This window comes from Panthera uncia, chromosome F1 (assembly GCF_023721935.1).
Source record: "Panthera uncia isolate 11264 chromosome F1, Puncia_PCG_1.0, whole genome shotgun sequence".
NCBI classification, from domain to species: domain Eukaryota; kingdom Metazoa; phylum Chordata; class Mammalia; order Carnivora; family Felidae; genus Panthera; species Panthera uncia.
Genome location: NC_064813.1, coordinates 31,458,130 through 31,476,647, shown reverse-complemented (window position 1 = coordinate 31,476,647; position 18,518 = coordinate 31,458,130). Strand labels below are relative to the sequence as shown.

At 47.6% G+C, this 18,518-nt stretch overlaps 1 protein-coding gene and 1 pseudogene across 1 annotated transcript in view; one reads left to right on the top strand and one right to left on the bottom strand.

Moving 5' to 3' along the window:
* Window positions 1–18,518, bottom strand: part of KCNH1 (potassium voltage-gated channel subfamily H member 1) — a 331,323-nt gene that overhangs the window by 24,920 nt on the left and 287,885 nt on the right. The gene's annotated exons all lie outside the window — the stretch shown is intronic.
* Window positions 3,780–4,278, top strand: LOC125925315 (methyltransferase-like 26; annotated as a pseudogene).

Here is an 18,518-nt window from a genome sequence, read left to right as displayed (position 1 = left end):
ATAGAGAGAGCAATGTGCCCCCCAGGGTGGGTGTGTGAATTAAATGAGATCTAAGGTGTACATAGCTCATGGCACCACCTGATGATCAGTGAATGTGGCCCCCCTGGGTCACCGATTCAGTGGGAAGGGCAGTCCCGCCACCCAGACCACAGGAGCTCAGACGTGGGCATGTGGACACAGAGCTGCCCAGATGAAGCCTGGCAGATGACCATCTTCGTCCTGTGAGCCCAAGAATGGCCAAGACAGAGCCCTGCTCTGAACAGGAGAAGCTTAAATGAGCTGTCTTAGGGGCAGGAATGGAACCCCTCAGGCCTGAGTAGGCTGGTCCTCAGGTATGCGGGGAAGTCACTGCATAATGAAAGGAGGGAAGTGGAACCAGAGTGGTCTGCCTGGTGGTGGTGGAAGTTTCACTGCCCGCGCTGGCAGGATCCCCAAGTTCCCGGGCACTGCTCTCTGCTCCTCCCACCCCATTCCCAACTTGCCATGACATGTCAAAACTATTTCACCAATGGACATTTTATGCATGCTTTTTTCCTGGATAAAACAAAAATGTCAACCTTACCAGATGAGTGTACTTGGTGCTTGGACTACAACTATTATCATTTATTTTGTAAGTAGGCACTGATGCTCAGAGTTTATTTGGCTGATAAATAGAGCATATTTGAACCTAAGGTATGAGCTCACAAACCCAGGTTAATTTTGCTTCCCTCCCGCCAGCTGCCAAGAACTCAGCCACTCCTCGGTGGCTGGCTCCCAGGATTAAGCTAAATTGGCTGAAAAAGCATGAACAGGGAGCTGATGGCCCCAGTGCCCCCTCCCACTTAGGAGGAGTTCTCTTCCTGCTGCCCCTTGAAAATCAGCCAGCCAACACGCGAGCCAATTAAGGCAAATTGGAAAGCAACAAGCCACCGAAGGTATTGCTCTCAGGACATATCTTTTTATATACAATGGTTGCAACAATTAGACTCTCTCCCAAGGGCACTGGGAGTGACAAGCAAGAGGCTTACAGAAGCTCTGAGCAGGGAATGAGCAAAGCACTGCTGTCCTTAAAACGAGGAGCAGACTCCCCACTGCCCGCTGGCAGGACTCACAAATCCCTGCCACAGTCCCTGCAGCAGGTGGGCAGTGCCCAGGGGAAGCCTCACTCCCTCACCAGGGTTCTGTGGCCACATGTGTGTGAGGTCCCAGGCTGGGGTCTGGAGACTATCTGTGCCCAGGAACCCCCGGTTCCTTCAGAGGCACTCTGCCTGGAGATCAACATCACCATCTACTGCCTTTCTTTCCCACCTTAATCCTGTGTTCTCTTTTGTCTTTTTCATATCGATTTGTCAACTTACTTTATATATTTTAGGTCTTAATTTCTTGCTGTTTACATACATTTTGAAAATCTCCCAGTTTAGGGGTTGGCAAACCTTTTCTGTAAAGGGACAAATCATAAATATTTTCTACTTTTGGAGGCCCACGATACCATCTCTGTCAAAACTGCTCAACTCCACCTTTGTAGTGCAAGAACAGCCAGACAAAACATAAGTGAATGGGAGTGGCTGTGTTCCAATAAAACTTTATTTATAAAAGCAAGTGGTGGGCCGAATTTGAGTCAGGCCAGTTTGCTAACTGCCGTCCTAGTCCATAGTTTTGTTTTTTAATCGTTTTTTATGCTCTCTTTTGTCATACCAACATTTTTCACTTTGACATGATCAAATTTTTCTATCATTTCATGTATGGTTTGTGTTTTCTTGTGTAGCCTATTTACTTTATAGGTGAGGAAACTAAAGCCCAGGAGGCGGCTTACTAAGGTCACACAGTTACTCTACACACAGTTACCCTATAAGATTGCAAGGCACCAACTTTGGGATCAGACAGCTTCAGCTTTGAATTTTGGCTCTGCAATTTATGCTTGGACAAGATATGTATATATGCACACACACACACACACATGCACACAATGTATATATTATATATACACAAATAAATAAATATAAATTTATATATAAATATAAATATTTATATACACAACTTTTCTTTTTACCTGGAGTTAATTATTATGTCAATTTTAAAAAAATCAGCCTGGTTGTCCATGAACCTTTCACTATTTCATACATTCTGATACCTCTATACTATGTCCATTAATAATATATTCTATATTTCTAAATAACCAGTTCCACTTTTTCTCCCCTACAGATACCATTTCTGGAACCCTCTGTTCCCTTGCTCTCATCTGGTCTGGCTGCTTTCCAGGCTCAGGATCTCGCCGCCCCCCCACCACTATTGTGCTACAACTGCTATTTTCTCTTAGTCTCCTTCTCATTTCATAGGAGCAAACCCTACAGTGGTTCCCCAAGAAAAATGCGCTGAAAATAATATGCATCCATGAATTCCTAAAAATGTCTTTATCTTCACTCTTGACTAATAGTTTGGATACAGAATTCTGGGATGAAATATTTTTCCAACAGAATTTTGAAAGTATGTCAGTGTTACTATTGAGATAGGTACTCTGACACCTAATCTTTTTCATGTAAACAATTACATCCCTATGACAGTTTTAATTTTTTTTAATGTTTATTTATTTTTGAGAGAGAGAGAGAGAGAGCATGAGCAGGGGAGGGACAGAGAGAGAGGGAGACACAGAATCTGAAGCAGGCTCCAGGCTCTGAGCTGTCAGCACAGAGCCTGACACGGGGCTTGAACTCATGAACGGTGTGATCATGACCTGAACCAAAGTCTGACGCTCAACCAACTGAGCCACCCAGGCGCCCCAAACATCCTTTGGAAGTTTTTAGGCCTTTTATTTTTAACCCCCTGAAGCTCCGGGATTTCCCAATGATAGGCTTTTATGTGAGTTTTCTTTATTCAAAGAGCTGGACACTTGATGACTGGCAACCTGAGGATTTTTGCTCTTCAACTCTGTAAAGGGTCCTTACATTATCTTCTTTGACAGCTTTTCTCTCCTCAATTTTTATCTTCTTTCTTTCTGGAACTCCTATGAACCAAAATGTAGGACTGATGTTTCAATTTTATCACCCCTCCCCCTTTTTTCTTTTTGTCTTTTTACCTTTTGAAAGATTTCTTTGATTTTATCTTCCAAAATTATTATGTTTTAAATTTTCTGCTGCCCTGTGTTTTAAGGTGCAAAAGTTCTTGCTCATATTTTGATTATTTCTTTTATAGAATCCTACTTTATTTCAGGGATACATACATTTTATGTCCTTCGTTTGATCCCTGCATTAGCTCTGGAGTCACCTGGCTGCATGAGGTAGAGATCTTAGACATCAGATCAAAACTTTAAACCACCACCCCCCATTCCTAGTTTTAGCTGCTGTATCCCTTTCTTCCCCCTCCCTAAGGCCAGAGTTTTCCTTGAGTTTTGAGAGAAAGCGAAGGTTCCTTTTTCATCCTTGCATGTTTGCATCTGGGCTGTGGGTTTCTTCACTTTCCTACAGCATTTACCATTCCTCCATCCACCTTCCATCTGCAAAAAAATCTGTTGAAACTACTTATCTGCTACTTTCTCTTCTCTCAATTTATTTGTCCTTGTAGGTTTCTATCTTTAAAACACACACACACACACACACACACACACACACACACACACATTTCACTAGGTCCGACTACACTCCTGGCAGGCCAGCTGCACTGCTGGTGACAGCGGCTGCCAAGAGGAACAGGAGCCCATCCTGTGCGTGTGTGGTGTCCATGGGCACAAGGTGGCCTTGGGCCCTGACCAGCTCAGGGTTCACTTCGCGCAGGCCTCCCCCCCACCCCCACACCGAGTGGCAGCCATGGACCAGCGCTGCCTGGACAGCAGAACCTCTGCCACCACTCAGGCTCAGGGCCATCCCACGTGATGGCCCTATTATGCCTGGACATGACCCGGGATTGGGAGCAATGGGGCGGGATCCTGCCACGGTCACTGGACCTGCTGCTTGGCATCAGTGTGATCCACATTAGCCCCCCGAACTGCACCAAGGGGCTCTTCAGAGCAGCAGGGCACCTGCTGAAACCCATGGTGCCGCTGATCACCTACTGGCCCTATGAAACCAACTGGAAGATCACTCCACAAAGTAACGAAGATTCTGAACTAGCCCTTAGATGCAGGAGCCTGGAGTAGGGACTTCAGACACAGTCCTCCTGGAGGACCTGGGCCAAGCCAGTGGCCTGCTCCTGGAGAAGACGGTGGACATGCCAGCTAACAAGTGCCTGAGATTCCGGAAGGAGTAACCCCTCCTTGTCCCGCATGCTTCTGTCTCTGCCAAAACCCTTCTGGAACAAACCCAGACTGCCAGTCCCTGCTTCCCAGGGCTGGGCCATGAGGACTGGCCTTGCCCAGTCTAGATGCTCTTGGCTGGTGGCCACGGGGCTGCTTAGCACCTGGGAATAAAATGTTTCCTACTGCAAAACAAAACAAAACAAAACAAAACCTCTACTATCATTTCATTGGGTTTTCAAGGAGAAATGAGAAATAGATACCAATGTCCAATCCCCCATATTTATTACAATTTATTACCTAAAGAGACCACAGGAAGCCCTTCTTAACTAATCTGGAATCCAGAAGCTGGATTTATTCCAAAAATAAATTTTTGGTTATATACAAAAAATTCTGTAAAGACAACATATTCAAGATTAAAAGACAAATGACAAAATGGGAAGATATTTATCTGTATTTATATAAACCAAAAGGAGCTTCTAGAAATTGATCAGAAAAAAAACATTCCAATTTTTAGAATGGACAAGGATATGAAAAGAGGTCACAGAAGAGAAAAATCTAAATGACTATAAAGCATATGAAGAAAAGCCACATGTCAGTCATTATAACAGAAGTGCAAATTTAAGCTACCATGAGGTACTGTTTTTTCAACTCTCAGGCAAAAATCCTGAAGTTTGACAATCTGCTTTGTTGATAAGGGTGTGGGAAACAAGCATTCTCATCCATGTCTGGCAAGTTTTTGTAATGTCTTTGAATATCAGTTTCCTTATCTGTAAAATAGAGCTAATAACAATGCCCACATACTTTATAGGATTATTATAGGATGAAAAGAAAGAATACATGTAAAGTGCCTAACACATACCTACTGCACACTTAATAAACACTGCTTATTAACATTACTAAGATATATTTGATCACATCATTATGTTTTTCTTCACTGAAGCTTCTACAGAAGTCAGGAATAAATGCTGTCTTCCTACTCTCCTGCGGGATCTCCAAGGACGGAGACAATGTCTCACATTTCTGTGTTGCTCTCAGATCCAGGCACAGTGCAGGACACATAGCATGTGCTCACTAAATACCTGATTTTAAAATATAAAGGTCCATTCTTAGGCTACACCTGTAATCTTGGGTTTGTGCTCCTAGTTTCTTATTTTGCTGTGGAATGACCCAGTCCCCAAGCAGGAGGGCAGAGGCCAGTGGCTAGGATGAATGACAGGAATCCAGACACCAGGTCTGTGTGCAGAGCTGGGACTCCAGGGTTGGAGTACAGAGGGCACCCCATCAGCAGACGGCCCCTCTGATGGATGAGGCACATTACTCTGCGATCACTAACACTGCCAATTGCCAATGCCCAGGAAGAAACGCCTGGTCAGGGAAAGGTGCCTGGACCAGGGCAGACACCACAATGCAATCTCCCTGGATCAAGGATGGGGGAAGCTTCTGGTACCACCTGAGGACATGTCTGAATGGCAGGGGCCCTTCCTGTCTCCTGCTGGAAAGTCTGAGGGAAGGGAGGGGCCGAGGAGCACTGATGTCTAGATAGGAGGAACCTTGATGCCCTGGCCATTTTCATCACAGTCTCTAAGCCCCAAAGATTAGATACCTCAGGCCCTTTCCACCAGACGCTCTCATTTCCTCCTTTGTTTCCCAGCAGCCCCATCTCCTCTGATAACAAAGGCAGAGGGACACAGAGAGTGATGCTAGAATCAGAGGGACCCCAAGGGCTCACCTGGCCCAGTCTTCTGTCTTCAGGTCAGTGACCTTCTAAACCATTCTCAATGCAAGCAACCATTATGCCTGGCATTATTAACAGCATGACAACTGACATTTGTTGCGTTCATGGTTGACAGAAAGCTGGGACACATGCTATCTCCTTTGGGGTCATAGCGGCCCTGCAGCCTATGTGGGGCAAAGTATTCTTATTTTGTACAAATGAAGGCACAGGCTGGGAGATGCAAGGTCCCTGGCTCTTCCAACCCCAAATGCTATTCTCCTTCTGGAAGGTCCACAGAGTCAATTCTGTAGTTCATCATCTGATGGTCAATTTTACATACACACATATAGTTGTGTCTGCTTTTATTTAAACCCAATTTCACTTGCTCATTCCTTCACAGGCATGGAGAACAGCTGGTTACTGTCCGTTCTTCTGTACATGCTTTGCAAAGTCAAGGACAGCAAATGACTCATCCAGAAGCCTTCTCCTGGCCAGGCTGCAAACTCAAGCGCTCTCTCCCTCTCTGGTCAGCAGGGGTCTGAGGGTTGTGAGTAGGTGGATAGGGGCTCTGAGTGTTCCCAGGCAGGCGGGAGGGAAGTGGGGGGGAGGCAGGGAGGTGGGGCAGTGTGTGCTCTGGAGACGAGAACTCATCTATCTCACTGGCACGGAGAATGTTGGAGAAAGCCATAGACTTCATCACGTCTCCCCTCCAAGGCCTCCCTGCCAGGCCAGGGTGGAGGGACAAGCCGAGGGCGCCTGCTGAGAAGTCCCTGAATAGGCAAGGCCTGCCAGCCTCTCCAGGGGAAAGGAACTGTCAGCTCAGGCCCCTGGTGGAAACATACTTCCTTCTAAGTCTTCAGACCTGAGCTCTCCCGCAGCTTGTACCTGAGGAGCTGACGAGGCTGGTGGAGAAGAATTACAGGACTCATGAAATCTCTCTTCCCTGGGGGTTTAACCTTCTCCTCAAGAAATGCAAGGAGGTCTCAGGTCAGACAGAGAAAATAAATTTCCTGAGGTGTGTGATTTTTGGGTAGCCAAGCATCAGCATCAGAGTGGCAGTGACACAGTCTTGGGGCTGGAGAGCCAGGTTCTAGTCCCTCTTGGCTGGTGGGGTTTCTGGGGGACCCTGGCTGGCCCAGACACAGACCCCATTTGGCTGCGATTTTTATAACAACGACAACAAAAGGCTAAAACCACCTGATATGACTGCTTAGAAGATATAATCGAAGGAAAGTGCTCAGAAGACAGACCTCAGAGGCCTCATGGTCTCCCTTCCTTGGTCATCCTCCTTCTGGGGACCCCCTCACCCGTTGTTCTGAGCCAGGGTCCTCCTCCCGGCCCACACCCACCTGTTATGGTCAGCCATCCTTCCCCCTTCCTCCCTCCCTCCCAGGTCATACTGCATCTCTCCCCAGTGTCTGGGCCCCCCAATTCCAATCCCAGTCTGCACCTACGCCATGCCTCCCCTAAACAATGCCCCCCAGCCGTAAGCATAATCAACAACAGCATTACTGCCAGGTGATGTGTCACCTACTCTTCGAGTGTTGTGTTTTATTTAATCCTCACAACAGCCCTGAGGTAGATACCATCACCACCAGCCCCATTTTACGGATAAGGAAACTGAGACCCGGAACGGTAGGTGGTATAGTGGAGATTCAGACATAGAAAGTTGAACCGCAGATCCTGTCCTTTTGGCAATTAATTCTGCTCCTCACGGTCCCTATTTTCACTCATCCCGAAATCTCCCCTCTTCCACAAAGCAATATAGGAGGGGGTGGGGGAAGGGCCTCTTCCAGACTCAATGGGCCAGAGGGCCTGACCTCTGTCCCCTGAGGGCATGCTGTCACCCCTTCCCTGTCCACAACATTCGCTGTGCTCAAGAGATGCAAGAGTGCTGTGCATCACGAGATGCAAACAACCTTCAGTATTTGCAGAAGCAAAATGCAGCATGGAGGGTACAATCTACCACAAAATAAGCAAAGCGTTTGAAAATCAAATAAAAATGACCTTTGCTTTAGCCACTATTTGGGATTATGTGCGCCGTGACTGGTTACTCAGGATGTGGGTGACAGGCGCTTAATGATTTAATTAGAACCACAAATAGGGCTAGAAAGGACCTCACATGCCATTTTTCTTAACTCCGTGGTGTTATAGATGAGGAAACTGAGGCCCACCGAGGGGTAGGGACGTTCTTTAGGCCTTACAGCCAGGAAATGGTGGCCTGACCTCGGGACCAGCAGTTCTTCTGTGTCTCAGACTGTATCTTTTAGCAAGTAGATGGAAGGCAATAAAAGCACTTCCTAGCAATTTTTACGAAGCATACTGGCTAATGCTCACCATGCCACCCAGGTGGATCCTGTTATTTTCATTTCGCAGATGAGGAAACTAAGGCTCAAAAACATGTCAGCGCTAAGTGGAAGAGTGAGCGCCGAGGAGGTCCCTGACTAGCATTTCCCAGGTTCTCTCTCACCTCACGTTTGATGAACACATACTGCACCCAAGTTATGTCGGGCACCACACAGAAGGAGGGGCAGGAAGTGCCTTCTCTCTGGGAATTCACGATCCAGGAAAGCAGCAGGTGTTGAGGTGGGGGGCAGGGACTGTGTGCTGGGACAGGTATAAGAAGGCACTGAGGTCAGTTTTCCATATACATTTTTCTTTTTTTTTTTTAATGTTTATTTATTTGAGAGAGAGAGAGAGTGAGCAGGGGAGGGGCAAAGAGAGAGGAAGAGAGAATCCCAAGCTGGACTGGGGCTGGATCTGAAGACCCTCGGATCATGACCTGAGCCAAAACCAGAAGTTGGATACTTAACCAAACCACCCAGATGCTCTTTTTTTTTTTTTAATTTTTATTTATTTTGAAAGAGGGGGGGTAGGGGAAGAGAGAGATGGAGAGAGAGAATCCCAAGCTGCGGTCAGCCATCCCATGTGCTGTTGGCACAGAGCCAGGTACAGGCTCCGTCCCCTGAGATCATGACCCAAGCAGAAATCAAGAGTCAGTCCCTTAATCAACTGAGCCAACCAGGCACCCCCATATACCTTATTTCTTGACCAATATCTGAGACGACTCTGGTAGGCGTGGGCAAGGCAGCCAAGCCCAGAAGTGGTGGGAGGGGGTGCCAGGTAATCGGTGGCTGGGCAGAGCCCCCACCCCAGCTCTGAAGTGAGGCATCTGTCCCCGCGCCCCCAGCACTGAGAAGTACAAGGCCTTTGCCCCTGCCAGGCACACGGAGAGTCTGCCCATAATGAGGCAGGCAGGCATTTACCCCGGCTTGACCCAGACTCTGCTCCCAGAGACAGCTATTTACATCAAGAACTGTTCAAGGACAGGGACAGCACAAGCAATTACTGGCAGTAAAACCCAAGCCCGGCTCTGCTCCACTCCCCCACTCTGTTTTTTATATGGTCAATAAAGTGGCTGCCGGATCCGCCCTCTTGGCAGCGGAGTTTAGGTGTGAGTGTTCAGCCGGGAAACCAGCTGGCCGCACAGGGGGAGAATTGACTGTCTTCATCAGATTGTAGGTTTAATGCCCCAGCCCAGGGGCGGGCTGCTGGCTCCAGATGTGGCCTGTCTGCGGGGGCATTTTCTAAAAAGCCCCTTCAAGCTAACAAAGATGAAACTCCTACAGCCAGGCCATTCCCTCCCCTGCAGAGCCTATAAAAGAGCTATCAATGTGTCTGGTCCCAGGGACAGAACAAATAAAAAGGGCCTTCCCTGTGCTCCCTTGAAATGTCACATGAATCCATTCAGGCAGAAAGTTTTCACAGAACTACAAACAAGTCCTCCTTTCCTGGTCCGCCACCCATTGGGAGGTGTGCTCAAGCTATGATCCAGGTGTGTAATTCAGGTACATGACGAGACTGGACGCTGAATGAGAACACAGACACTACAGCATGTAGCACAGATGCACAAATGCAACACGGGGCCTGGAGCATCACGTGTGTTTGCGACAGCCCTGAGCTGCCTTACTCTCTAGACGGAGAAGGACGCTGAATGCCTCATGCCCATCCTCCACCCCAACTCCAGAGCGACCCATGCCGCCTTCATGCTGGACTGCTCTCCCTTCCCCCATGCCCATTTCCACTGGTTCAAATCCCACCTCTTCTGCAAAGGCCTGCAATGCCACTTCTTCCAGGAAGCCTTCCTTGAGTCTCCCAGCCAGATCCAAACACAGCACGATCTCCATTCTGCTCTAATAATAAACAATGCTTTCTGCCCTGAAATTACTCTCTTATGCAAATATCTGAGCTCCCCCCAAAATCCATCAGGGCAGGATTCGTGTCTGATTCATTTGCACAACCCCCTCAGGGCTAAGCACAGTCCTTGGCACACAGCAGGAGCCCGGCGTCTCCTGACTGAATGAACACGACATTCTATACACACACGTGAAAAGATACACGAGGGTGGCAGGTAGGTTTCTTCAGTTTCCCTCCCTTGTTTCACTCCTTTTCCTGCTCACCTAGGTGGAAGTTTTTGTTTTTTCCCCTCAGTAAATCATTTATATCAAATGTATGCATTGGGTGGTAGCTGGCATCAGGAAAAAGGCAGATTAGTGTCCAAGAGTCAGGTATTCTCTTCTCAAGACTGGAAAAAATAAGGCATCTGCTCCCTTGGAAGGACCCAAAGGTTCGCTGTGGCCCTTTGGAGAAAGAGCGGGGCTCTTGAGAGGAGGGTGGAGTTGGAAAAGGTTGGAGGGGGGTGGGGGGAGCTGTGACTGGCTGGAATCCAAGAGAAGGGCCTCCCTAACCAACATGGCACTCAGGAGGTGGGCTCTGCGTGTATGGTGACATGAGAAGGCATTCGGCCAGCTATGTGCTCTGAAGAGTTGACACGGAGACCACAGTTACCCTGGAGCTGATAGGAGTTGCACAGCCATGCCCTTGCCGTGAGGCACAGTCCAAAGGCCTCTGTCCCCAGCAGCAAACCCAGAGGAGGCATCCCGTGTGAGGACTGGAGAGGCTTCCTCCACTCAGAAACTACCCCTGGGAATCCTGAGCCCCCGAAATGGAACATCTCTTCTGTGCCTGCATGTTTAATGACACAGTGACCATCCCTAGAGCTTCCATTTACACAGTTACATCTCATAAGCAACTTTCATAGTTACAGCCTCCATGAACTGACCATTGAAATATGCTGGCCGCTCTCGGACTATGCGCAGCTCTTTCACTCCGGCAATTACTGGACCAATCCACCAAGGGAGAAGGGTTACCTCCCATTCTCCCAGGCACTCACCCAGACACAGTCTGAAATCAGGGGGGAGTCTGAACTGGGTCACATTCGCTTCTGCGAAGGTTTCCTGCAAAGTTAGAACCTCTGGTCCTATTGCAACACTTAGATTCCTAATTCCAAAATGGAAAGTCTCTGTCTGGCTATGTTAGTCTCCAAACGCCTCCCACCATCACGATTCTCAGTCACCCAGGAGGGAGGATGAGGGTGGAGGAGGAATTTGTATTTGAGGCCCACGGCCAGGGGCTGGAGTAGTGCCTGGCAGGGGTGTGTGGACTAAAGATACTCTGGTACTTCTCATGCTTTTATACATGGGGAATAAAGGTGTAAATAACCCACAATGATAAGGTGCATCCACTTTGTGAGTCCTGCCAAGTCAAGGTTGTAGATTCAAATTCTAGCAGCTCATTTGACTCAAATATCCCACACCCCACCTCGTTGTGGCCATGATCCTACACAGCCATCTTACAAGTGCACAGGCAGCTGGAGAAAAGAGTGGGAGACTGTTCTGGGTTGAATCGTGTCCTGAAAGATGCATCTGCCTAAGTCCTACCACTTTGTACCTCAGAATGTGGCCTTGTTTGGAAGCAGGATGGCAGCAGATGTAATTAGTCAAGATGAGATCATGCTGGAATAGAGTGGGCCCCTAATCCAATATGACAGGTGTCCTTATAAAAAGGGGACATTTGGACACAGAGATAGATATGAACACAGGGAGAATGCCATATGAGGATAAGGCAGAGATCAGGGTGACGCAGCAGAAGCCAAGGAACACCAAAGAATTCCACGAACCATCAAAACCAGGAGAGAGGCCTGCAACACTTTCTCCCTCACAGCCCTCAGAAGGCACCAGCCCCACTGACAGCTTAATCTCGGACTTCTTGCCTCCAAGACAGTGAGACAATACATTTCTGTTCTTTAAGTCACCCAAGCTGTGGTACTTTATAATGGCACCCTGAGAAAATGAACATAGAGACCTGAGACAGACTACCTGTGCTGGTGGTGATATCATGAAGCTAAGTTAACCAAGAGTCAGGCTCCTATTAGTTTAAGAAACATATATTAAGAAAGCTACAGATGGATGGATGGATGGATGGAGGGATGGATGGGTAGATAGGTAGTGATGGATGGATGGAGAGATTTACAGATGGACAAATAGATGATGGATGGATGGATAGATGGATGCATGGATGGATGGATGGATGGATGGGTAGGTAGACAGACAGGTTGTGATAGATGGATGGATAGATCAATAGATGGACAGATAGATGATGGGTGAGTAGATTGATGGATAGATGGATGGATGGATGGATGGATGGATGACAGATACATAGGCATACAGATCGATGATGGATGGATGGATGGATAAATGGGTAGGCAGATGATAGATAAATAGATAGAGTGACAGATGGATAGATAATGTATAAATAGATCTGACTGCTGTGCGGACATGGTGCCTGGGTTCCCCCCAGCCTAGCAGCCTTCCCATACAGGGCTGGAGAGAGACTTGCCTGTCTGGGTGGCATAGGAGAAGCATAGGAGAAGCATCACACAAGGAGACAATAAAATCCATACTGTACAATCACTATGGCAATTAGACCTCCTGAGCACCCTTATCCTTATCCCCATTTTACAAAATAGGAAGATGAAGCTAGAGAAGTTAAGTCATTAACCTAACACCACCAGGCTAGTAAGTGGCAGGGCTGGGATTCATAATCAGATCTGCCTATCCTCAAACACGGGTCCTTTTGTCACAGCTGCTGCTTTGCACAAACACTTCCCTCAATGATCCCATGTTCAAATAAAGGAGGTCAAAAGACCCAACCAAAGAGTTAGACCAACTTAGAGGGGGAAGTATTTTTACACCCTATAATCCAGGCCAGCCCATCCTCACCAGTCAGGGGACATATCATGAGGCCCCTGCCCTCTGATCCATGATTCTAACCTGCTTCCCTTCAAAGTACTGGCTCTAACCACTGGCCTCATGCTGCCTCGTGCTGTGTATCTAGCTTCTGGATTCTGCTGTCCTGTGGAGGTTCTGGCTCAGTATGCCTTTCTGGCCCCAGAATCCCCCCTTTCTTTTGGCTCCTCTAATTTCTGGCCCATGGAACTCACCCCTGGTCCACTCTTAGCCAAGCTAGCCTTAAGCATTGTTTTTTTGGGGGCTGGCCAGCCCCAGTCCCTCCATGGGGGAGGGAGAGGAAGCCAGACACCATGGCTGATACAAATGCAATCATACTTGCATGTCAGAAATCTTGCTGGGCAATCACACTGGAGACCTGCTAAGATGTATGTAAATGTCTTGGAGTCTTGTGGAGCTTTGCGGGGGGCTGGTGGAGGTCCCCTCTTCAGGGGCCCAGGCCTGGTGGTTCCCTTTCATGTCCCTAAATTGAACTCCCATTCCCAGGACTTGGCCTGATGGAGCACATTAGCTGTAACCCTAGGCCTACAGAACCTGGCTCATATCTCACTTGGCCCTTTCTATACTGCTCTCAAAGATTCCCAACCATGCCAGATGCTGTGGCCTCTGAGATGCCTTCATGCTGTTCCTCTGTCTGAGAGAAACCTCAGCCTCCTCCTGAGGCCTTTCCTCCTCTGCTTTGCCTAGCCAGCCCCTACTCTTCCCTCAGGTCTCAGCTCAGATGGCACCTCCTCTAGATTCATCCTACACCTGGGTTGGGTGACTGTCTGTTATGTCATCTTTATCATCTGGTAATACTCATGAGGGCCCTCCTTAAGTTCCAGGGTGATGCACTCGTCTGAGGTCCTCACCAACTTGTGATCTGGACAGGCAGGACCTTTGCCTGCCTTGCTCACACCGAACCTTTAGGGCCAGCACCCAGTAGGGGAAGGATAAACAACTGTGAAGGAGTGCAAGACCAAGGCCACAAATGGGGCATTTGTGACTTTCAGAGGCCAAGTAAGTTTTTCCAGAGGAAGCCCCTGGGCCCCTAGCCTAGAAAGCGTCCCCACAGATGTTGTCCATCAGGGCAGAAGGACAGCTTCTCAGGACCACCGTGGGCCCCAACGGGACTCAAAGCCCACTGGACCCACCCCTAACAGTGAGCCAGGAGTCTACTCTCTGAGCTCAAAGCTCGTCCCTGGAACACCATGAAGTCTAGCAAAGAGCACAAACCAGCATGAAGCAGGCACAAGAAAACTCCACCATTCAAACCAGCAATGTTAAGTCTCCAGCAACCATGAAAGGAAGATGGTCATGCTATGTCAACTATGAACAATATTTGCTTGTCCTTAAGACTACAACTCACAATTTGGGGCACCTGGGTGGCTCAGTCAGTTAAGCGTCTGACTGTTGATTTTGGCTCAGGTCATGATCTCACAGTTCATGAGTTCGAGCGCCACTTTGGGCTTTGTGCTGACAGCACAGCACAGAACCTGTTTGGGATGCTCTCCCTCTCTCTCTATCCCTCCCCTGCTCACACTCTCTCTTTCTCAAAATAAACAAACTGAAAAAAATTTTTTAAAAGACTACAACTCACAAAAATAGCACTTCCATGAGCTAAATGTAAAACCAAGGCCAGGGGCGTTCAGCCCATGTGAAATTTTCACATCAAATCAATACCTCTTCAGGAGCTGTTTCCTGATACCTCCTGATACTTGAAAGAAGTTTGACTGGCTAAGGGCTGAGAGAGAAACTTGAAACAGAGAGCCCAGGCCTACCTGGAACTTCATAACAGGAGGAAGAAGGAGAAAGAGGAGGAGGAGGAAGAAGGTGGGCAGGAGGGGGAAGGTAAAGAGAGGGAGGGGGAGGAGGGGGATGCAAAGAAGAAGAAGAGGGAGGAGAAGGGGAGAGAGGCAGAGAGAGAGAGAGAGAGAGAGGAAGAGAGGAAGATAATGAATATATGTCTTACTGTTATTTCTAGATCTGTTTGGCCTGGTCTACCCTTTGCGGTACGGCAAGGGAAACTTTGATCCTGGATCTATTTTGTTTTGATTTTTCTCTTGGCCACCTTGGCTGTCCATTCCTCCCACACCAAGGCTTAAGGAAGCAGGAGGCAATGCCAAAACTGCTGCAGTTCTAACAGCTTCGTATCTTTGTTTTCTTGAAACGTTTGTTCTCTATGACCCTCACAGGGCCCTGGGATTCTAGCCTGTGAACCTTAGGCCCAGGGCCAAGGGCTTGAAGAGGCTGTGAACAGTTGTGTCCTTCCTCCCATCCTGCCAGTGGCCTTCCCTTCTGCCTGGCTCCCCTGACACTTGTTCAGATAACTAATTGCGCATCCTCTCACCCCACCTTCTCCATCAGGGGGGTGTTATTGTGTGGGCAACATTCCTTTAGTTTGGGTTCGCTCTTGTGTTTGCCAATTTATTCACCTTTAAAAATGATTTCTCCATCTTGGTTCAAAAACCAATGGACTCAAATACACTTTCTTTAGACTGCATACAACCCACAAGATAAATGATAACATTAGCAAATAGATGAGAACAGAGGAAAATAAGGTAATAAATGAGATGCAGTTAAAAGCTGACTGGAAGGTTTTAACATGCCAATCTGGTTCTGAGTCTCCTAGAGGCCAAAGCAAAGATGGCAATATGATCAGACACAACTGGGAGTGCCCAGTGCCTCACAAAGAGATCATTAAGTGTCCAAATAATGCATTCAGCATGAAAGATGTGGTTTAACTCTGGCCTGGAGGAATGTCGTTGGCTCTCTCCTTTCTTCCATAAATATTAAATGAGCATCTTCTAATTGCCCTGACCTGTAGGCTCTGGGGATAAAATATGTATCAAGCTGTGATCCCACTCCTGCTCTCCATAAAGAAAGAGATTTGCATTTTTAATTGAGTTTGGCTTTGGGTGGTGAATTTTTGCCCAGAGGTGTGGAGAGCTAGGGAAGTGGTTGTGGAAAAGAACAGAACTTCTGGTTACCTTTTCTATTTTCTCAGCCTGCAATACCCAATCCTTCATTCGCTGCCCAGAGATGTCCTCATTCTTCACTGTCCAACTCAAATGCCACTTCCTCCAGGAAACCCTCCAATACATTGTCAGCCTGAATTAATTGTTCCCATAGCACATGACATGTGATTTAACTTAGCACTTATTTCATTTTTCCTTCTGGCATAGACTTTTCTGCCTTTCCCCCTGGCCTAACTTATTCGTGTCTGTATTTTCAGGGTACAGCCCAGTCCCAGTCAACATAGGCAGTAATCAATAATACATCTCCTTGTGTTGTATTAAAGATCATTTATTTTCATGAAATGGTAAGTTCAGAAGTCAGATACACAGCAGTTAATTTCATTCAGGACCGAGGCAGCTCTGAGCTGAGTGAAGTTAGCAGGAATTCAGCATCAACAAATCAGGCCCCAGTGCCAAGAGCCTCCACAACCTAGAAGGACTCACACATTCTCCTGCCACTCAGGAGGGTGGCTTCTCAAGTTTTCCCTAACCAAAGGGTGTGAGTATTGATATTTTTCTTCAACCTACTGACCTATACTGCATGCACTGCTTCCACTGTGAGAAGCAAGTGACAGAGAGGCCTTGTCTTGTCTAAGGTGTGGAGGGCGGGGCATGAAGGTCACAGAAAGAGCTCTGGCTGTGGCAAGTGGATGTAATTCCAAGTCTTTGTGTAATGGTTAATGGTGGCGTGCATGGCTGTGTGTGTGGCTAATGGCCGAGGGCACATCACTTAACTTCTCTGAAGCTGTTTCTACAATTGTCCATAAGGAGAGTAAAACCTAACTTGCCCAATTTTTTTTTAAGTTTATTTATTTTGTGTGTGAGAGAGAGAGAGAGAGAGAGAGAGAGAGAGTGTGTGTGTGTGTGTGTGTGTGTGTGTGTGTGTGTGTGCAGGAGTGGGGGAGGAGCAGAGACAGAGGGAGAGAGCGAATCTCAAGCAGGCTCTGCACTGTCAGCACAGAGCCTGACTTGGAGCTCGAACTCACGAACCCATGAACCATGAGATCACAATCTGAGCCGAAATCAAGAGTCAGACACTTAACTGACTAAGCCTCCCATGCTCCCCTATTTCTTGCCCAATTTTATAAAGTATGAATGTTATAAGGTAGGTGAAAGGGTTTATAATAAAACCCATCCTGGGATTGTGCTTGTTAAATATTTTCTTCCTCTCTGTTTTTTTTTCCCTTTACTTAGTTTTGGAGGCCTCTGCTGCTTACTGGCCATGTGACTTTATGCAAATTGCTCAACTCAAAACTCATCAGTGAAATGGGCCACCAAGGACTAAATGCAATTACACATGTACTGAGCTTGCCGCATCCATACCAGGGGTCAGAATATACATGTTTATTACAGGGGTCCATATGTGCAGCATAATTCATGAATTAGGTCTCAATTCATCCATTTATTCATTCATCCACTCAAACAGATGGCCCATAGCTCTTGTGTACAACTCACTGTGCTACATACAGGAAACACAGAGGATCATGACACCACCCCTGCCCTCCAAGGGTGTGAGGTCTATATCCTTTTTGTCTTTTTTTTAAAGTTGATTTATTTGTTTTGAGAGTGGGGTGGGGAGGGGCAGAGAGAGAAGGAAAGACAGAGAATCCCAAGCAGGCTCCACGCTGTCAGCACAGAGCCCAACACGAGGCTCAATCTCACAAACCGTGAGATCATGACCTGAGTCAAAACCTGACCTAACCCCCAGGTGCCCCTCCTTTTTGTCTTTATCTTGTACATATTCCACCCTCCTCTGAATGCCCTTTGTCTCTCCTGGGTGTCTCCTCTGGAGGGAACAACCCGGATGATAAGCAGCAAGCTTAGGTACCTGATTTATGCAGTACCTGTGTGAAGCTGATGTATAACCCCCTTTGCCTCTCGCTATTGCACTAAGGGGAGTCCTCCCTGGAATGTTCTGGGACAGAGGGCTGGTTCCCAAAGAGACAATCCATGGCAATGTCTGATCAGCACAGACTCTCTGTTGGAGTTCTGTGTTGGTTCTAGAGGGAGAGCATAGGGGCAGCCAGACCTCAGAGAAGGCTTCATTCAGGTCAAGTCTACATGAAAGATCTGCTTCCACGGCGAGGCTGGAAGCAGCAAAGACAGGTGATGATTCAGGGAAAGTTCTGGAAATAGAACCCCCCAGCTCTTCTCCATTAGGGGCGAGCACAAGCTTCCACCCACTCTGACAGGCCTGGGGACCATTTTGGGAAGAACCAGTGTGCTGCCTGCACCAGATGACTCATGCCCAGGCACTGAGTGTGCCTCTGGTCACTCTCTGCATGAGGATGAGGACCAGGATGGGAGAGACAAGGAGCCCAGTTCTCTTTTGCTGAGCCTCAGCTGTCAACAGCCAGATTTAACCAACACACAATATAAATCTTCATGGGATTAGTTTAGTTTGGTTCAACTGTACGTTACTAATCTTCTCATACCCACCCCCCACCTCCAGG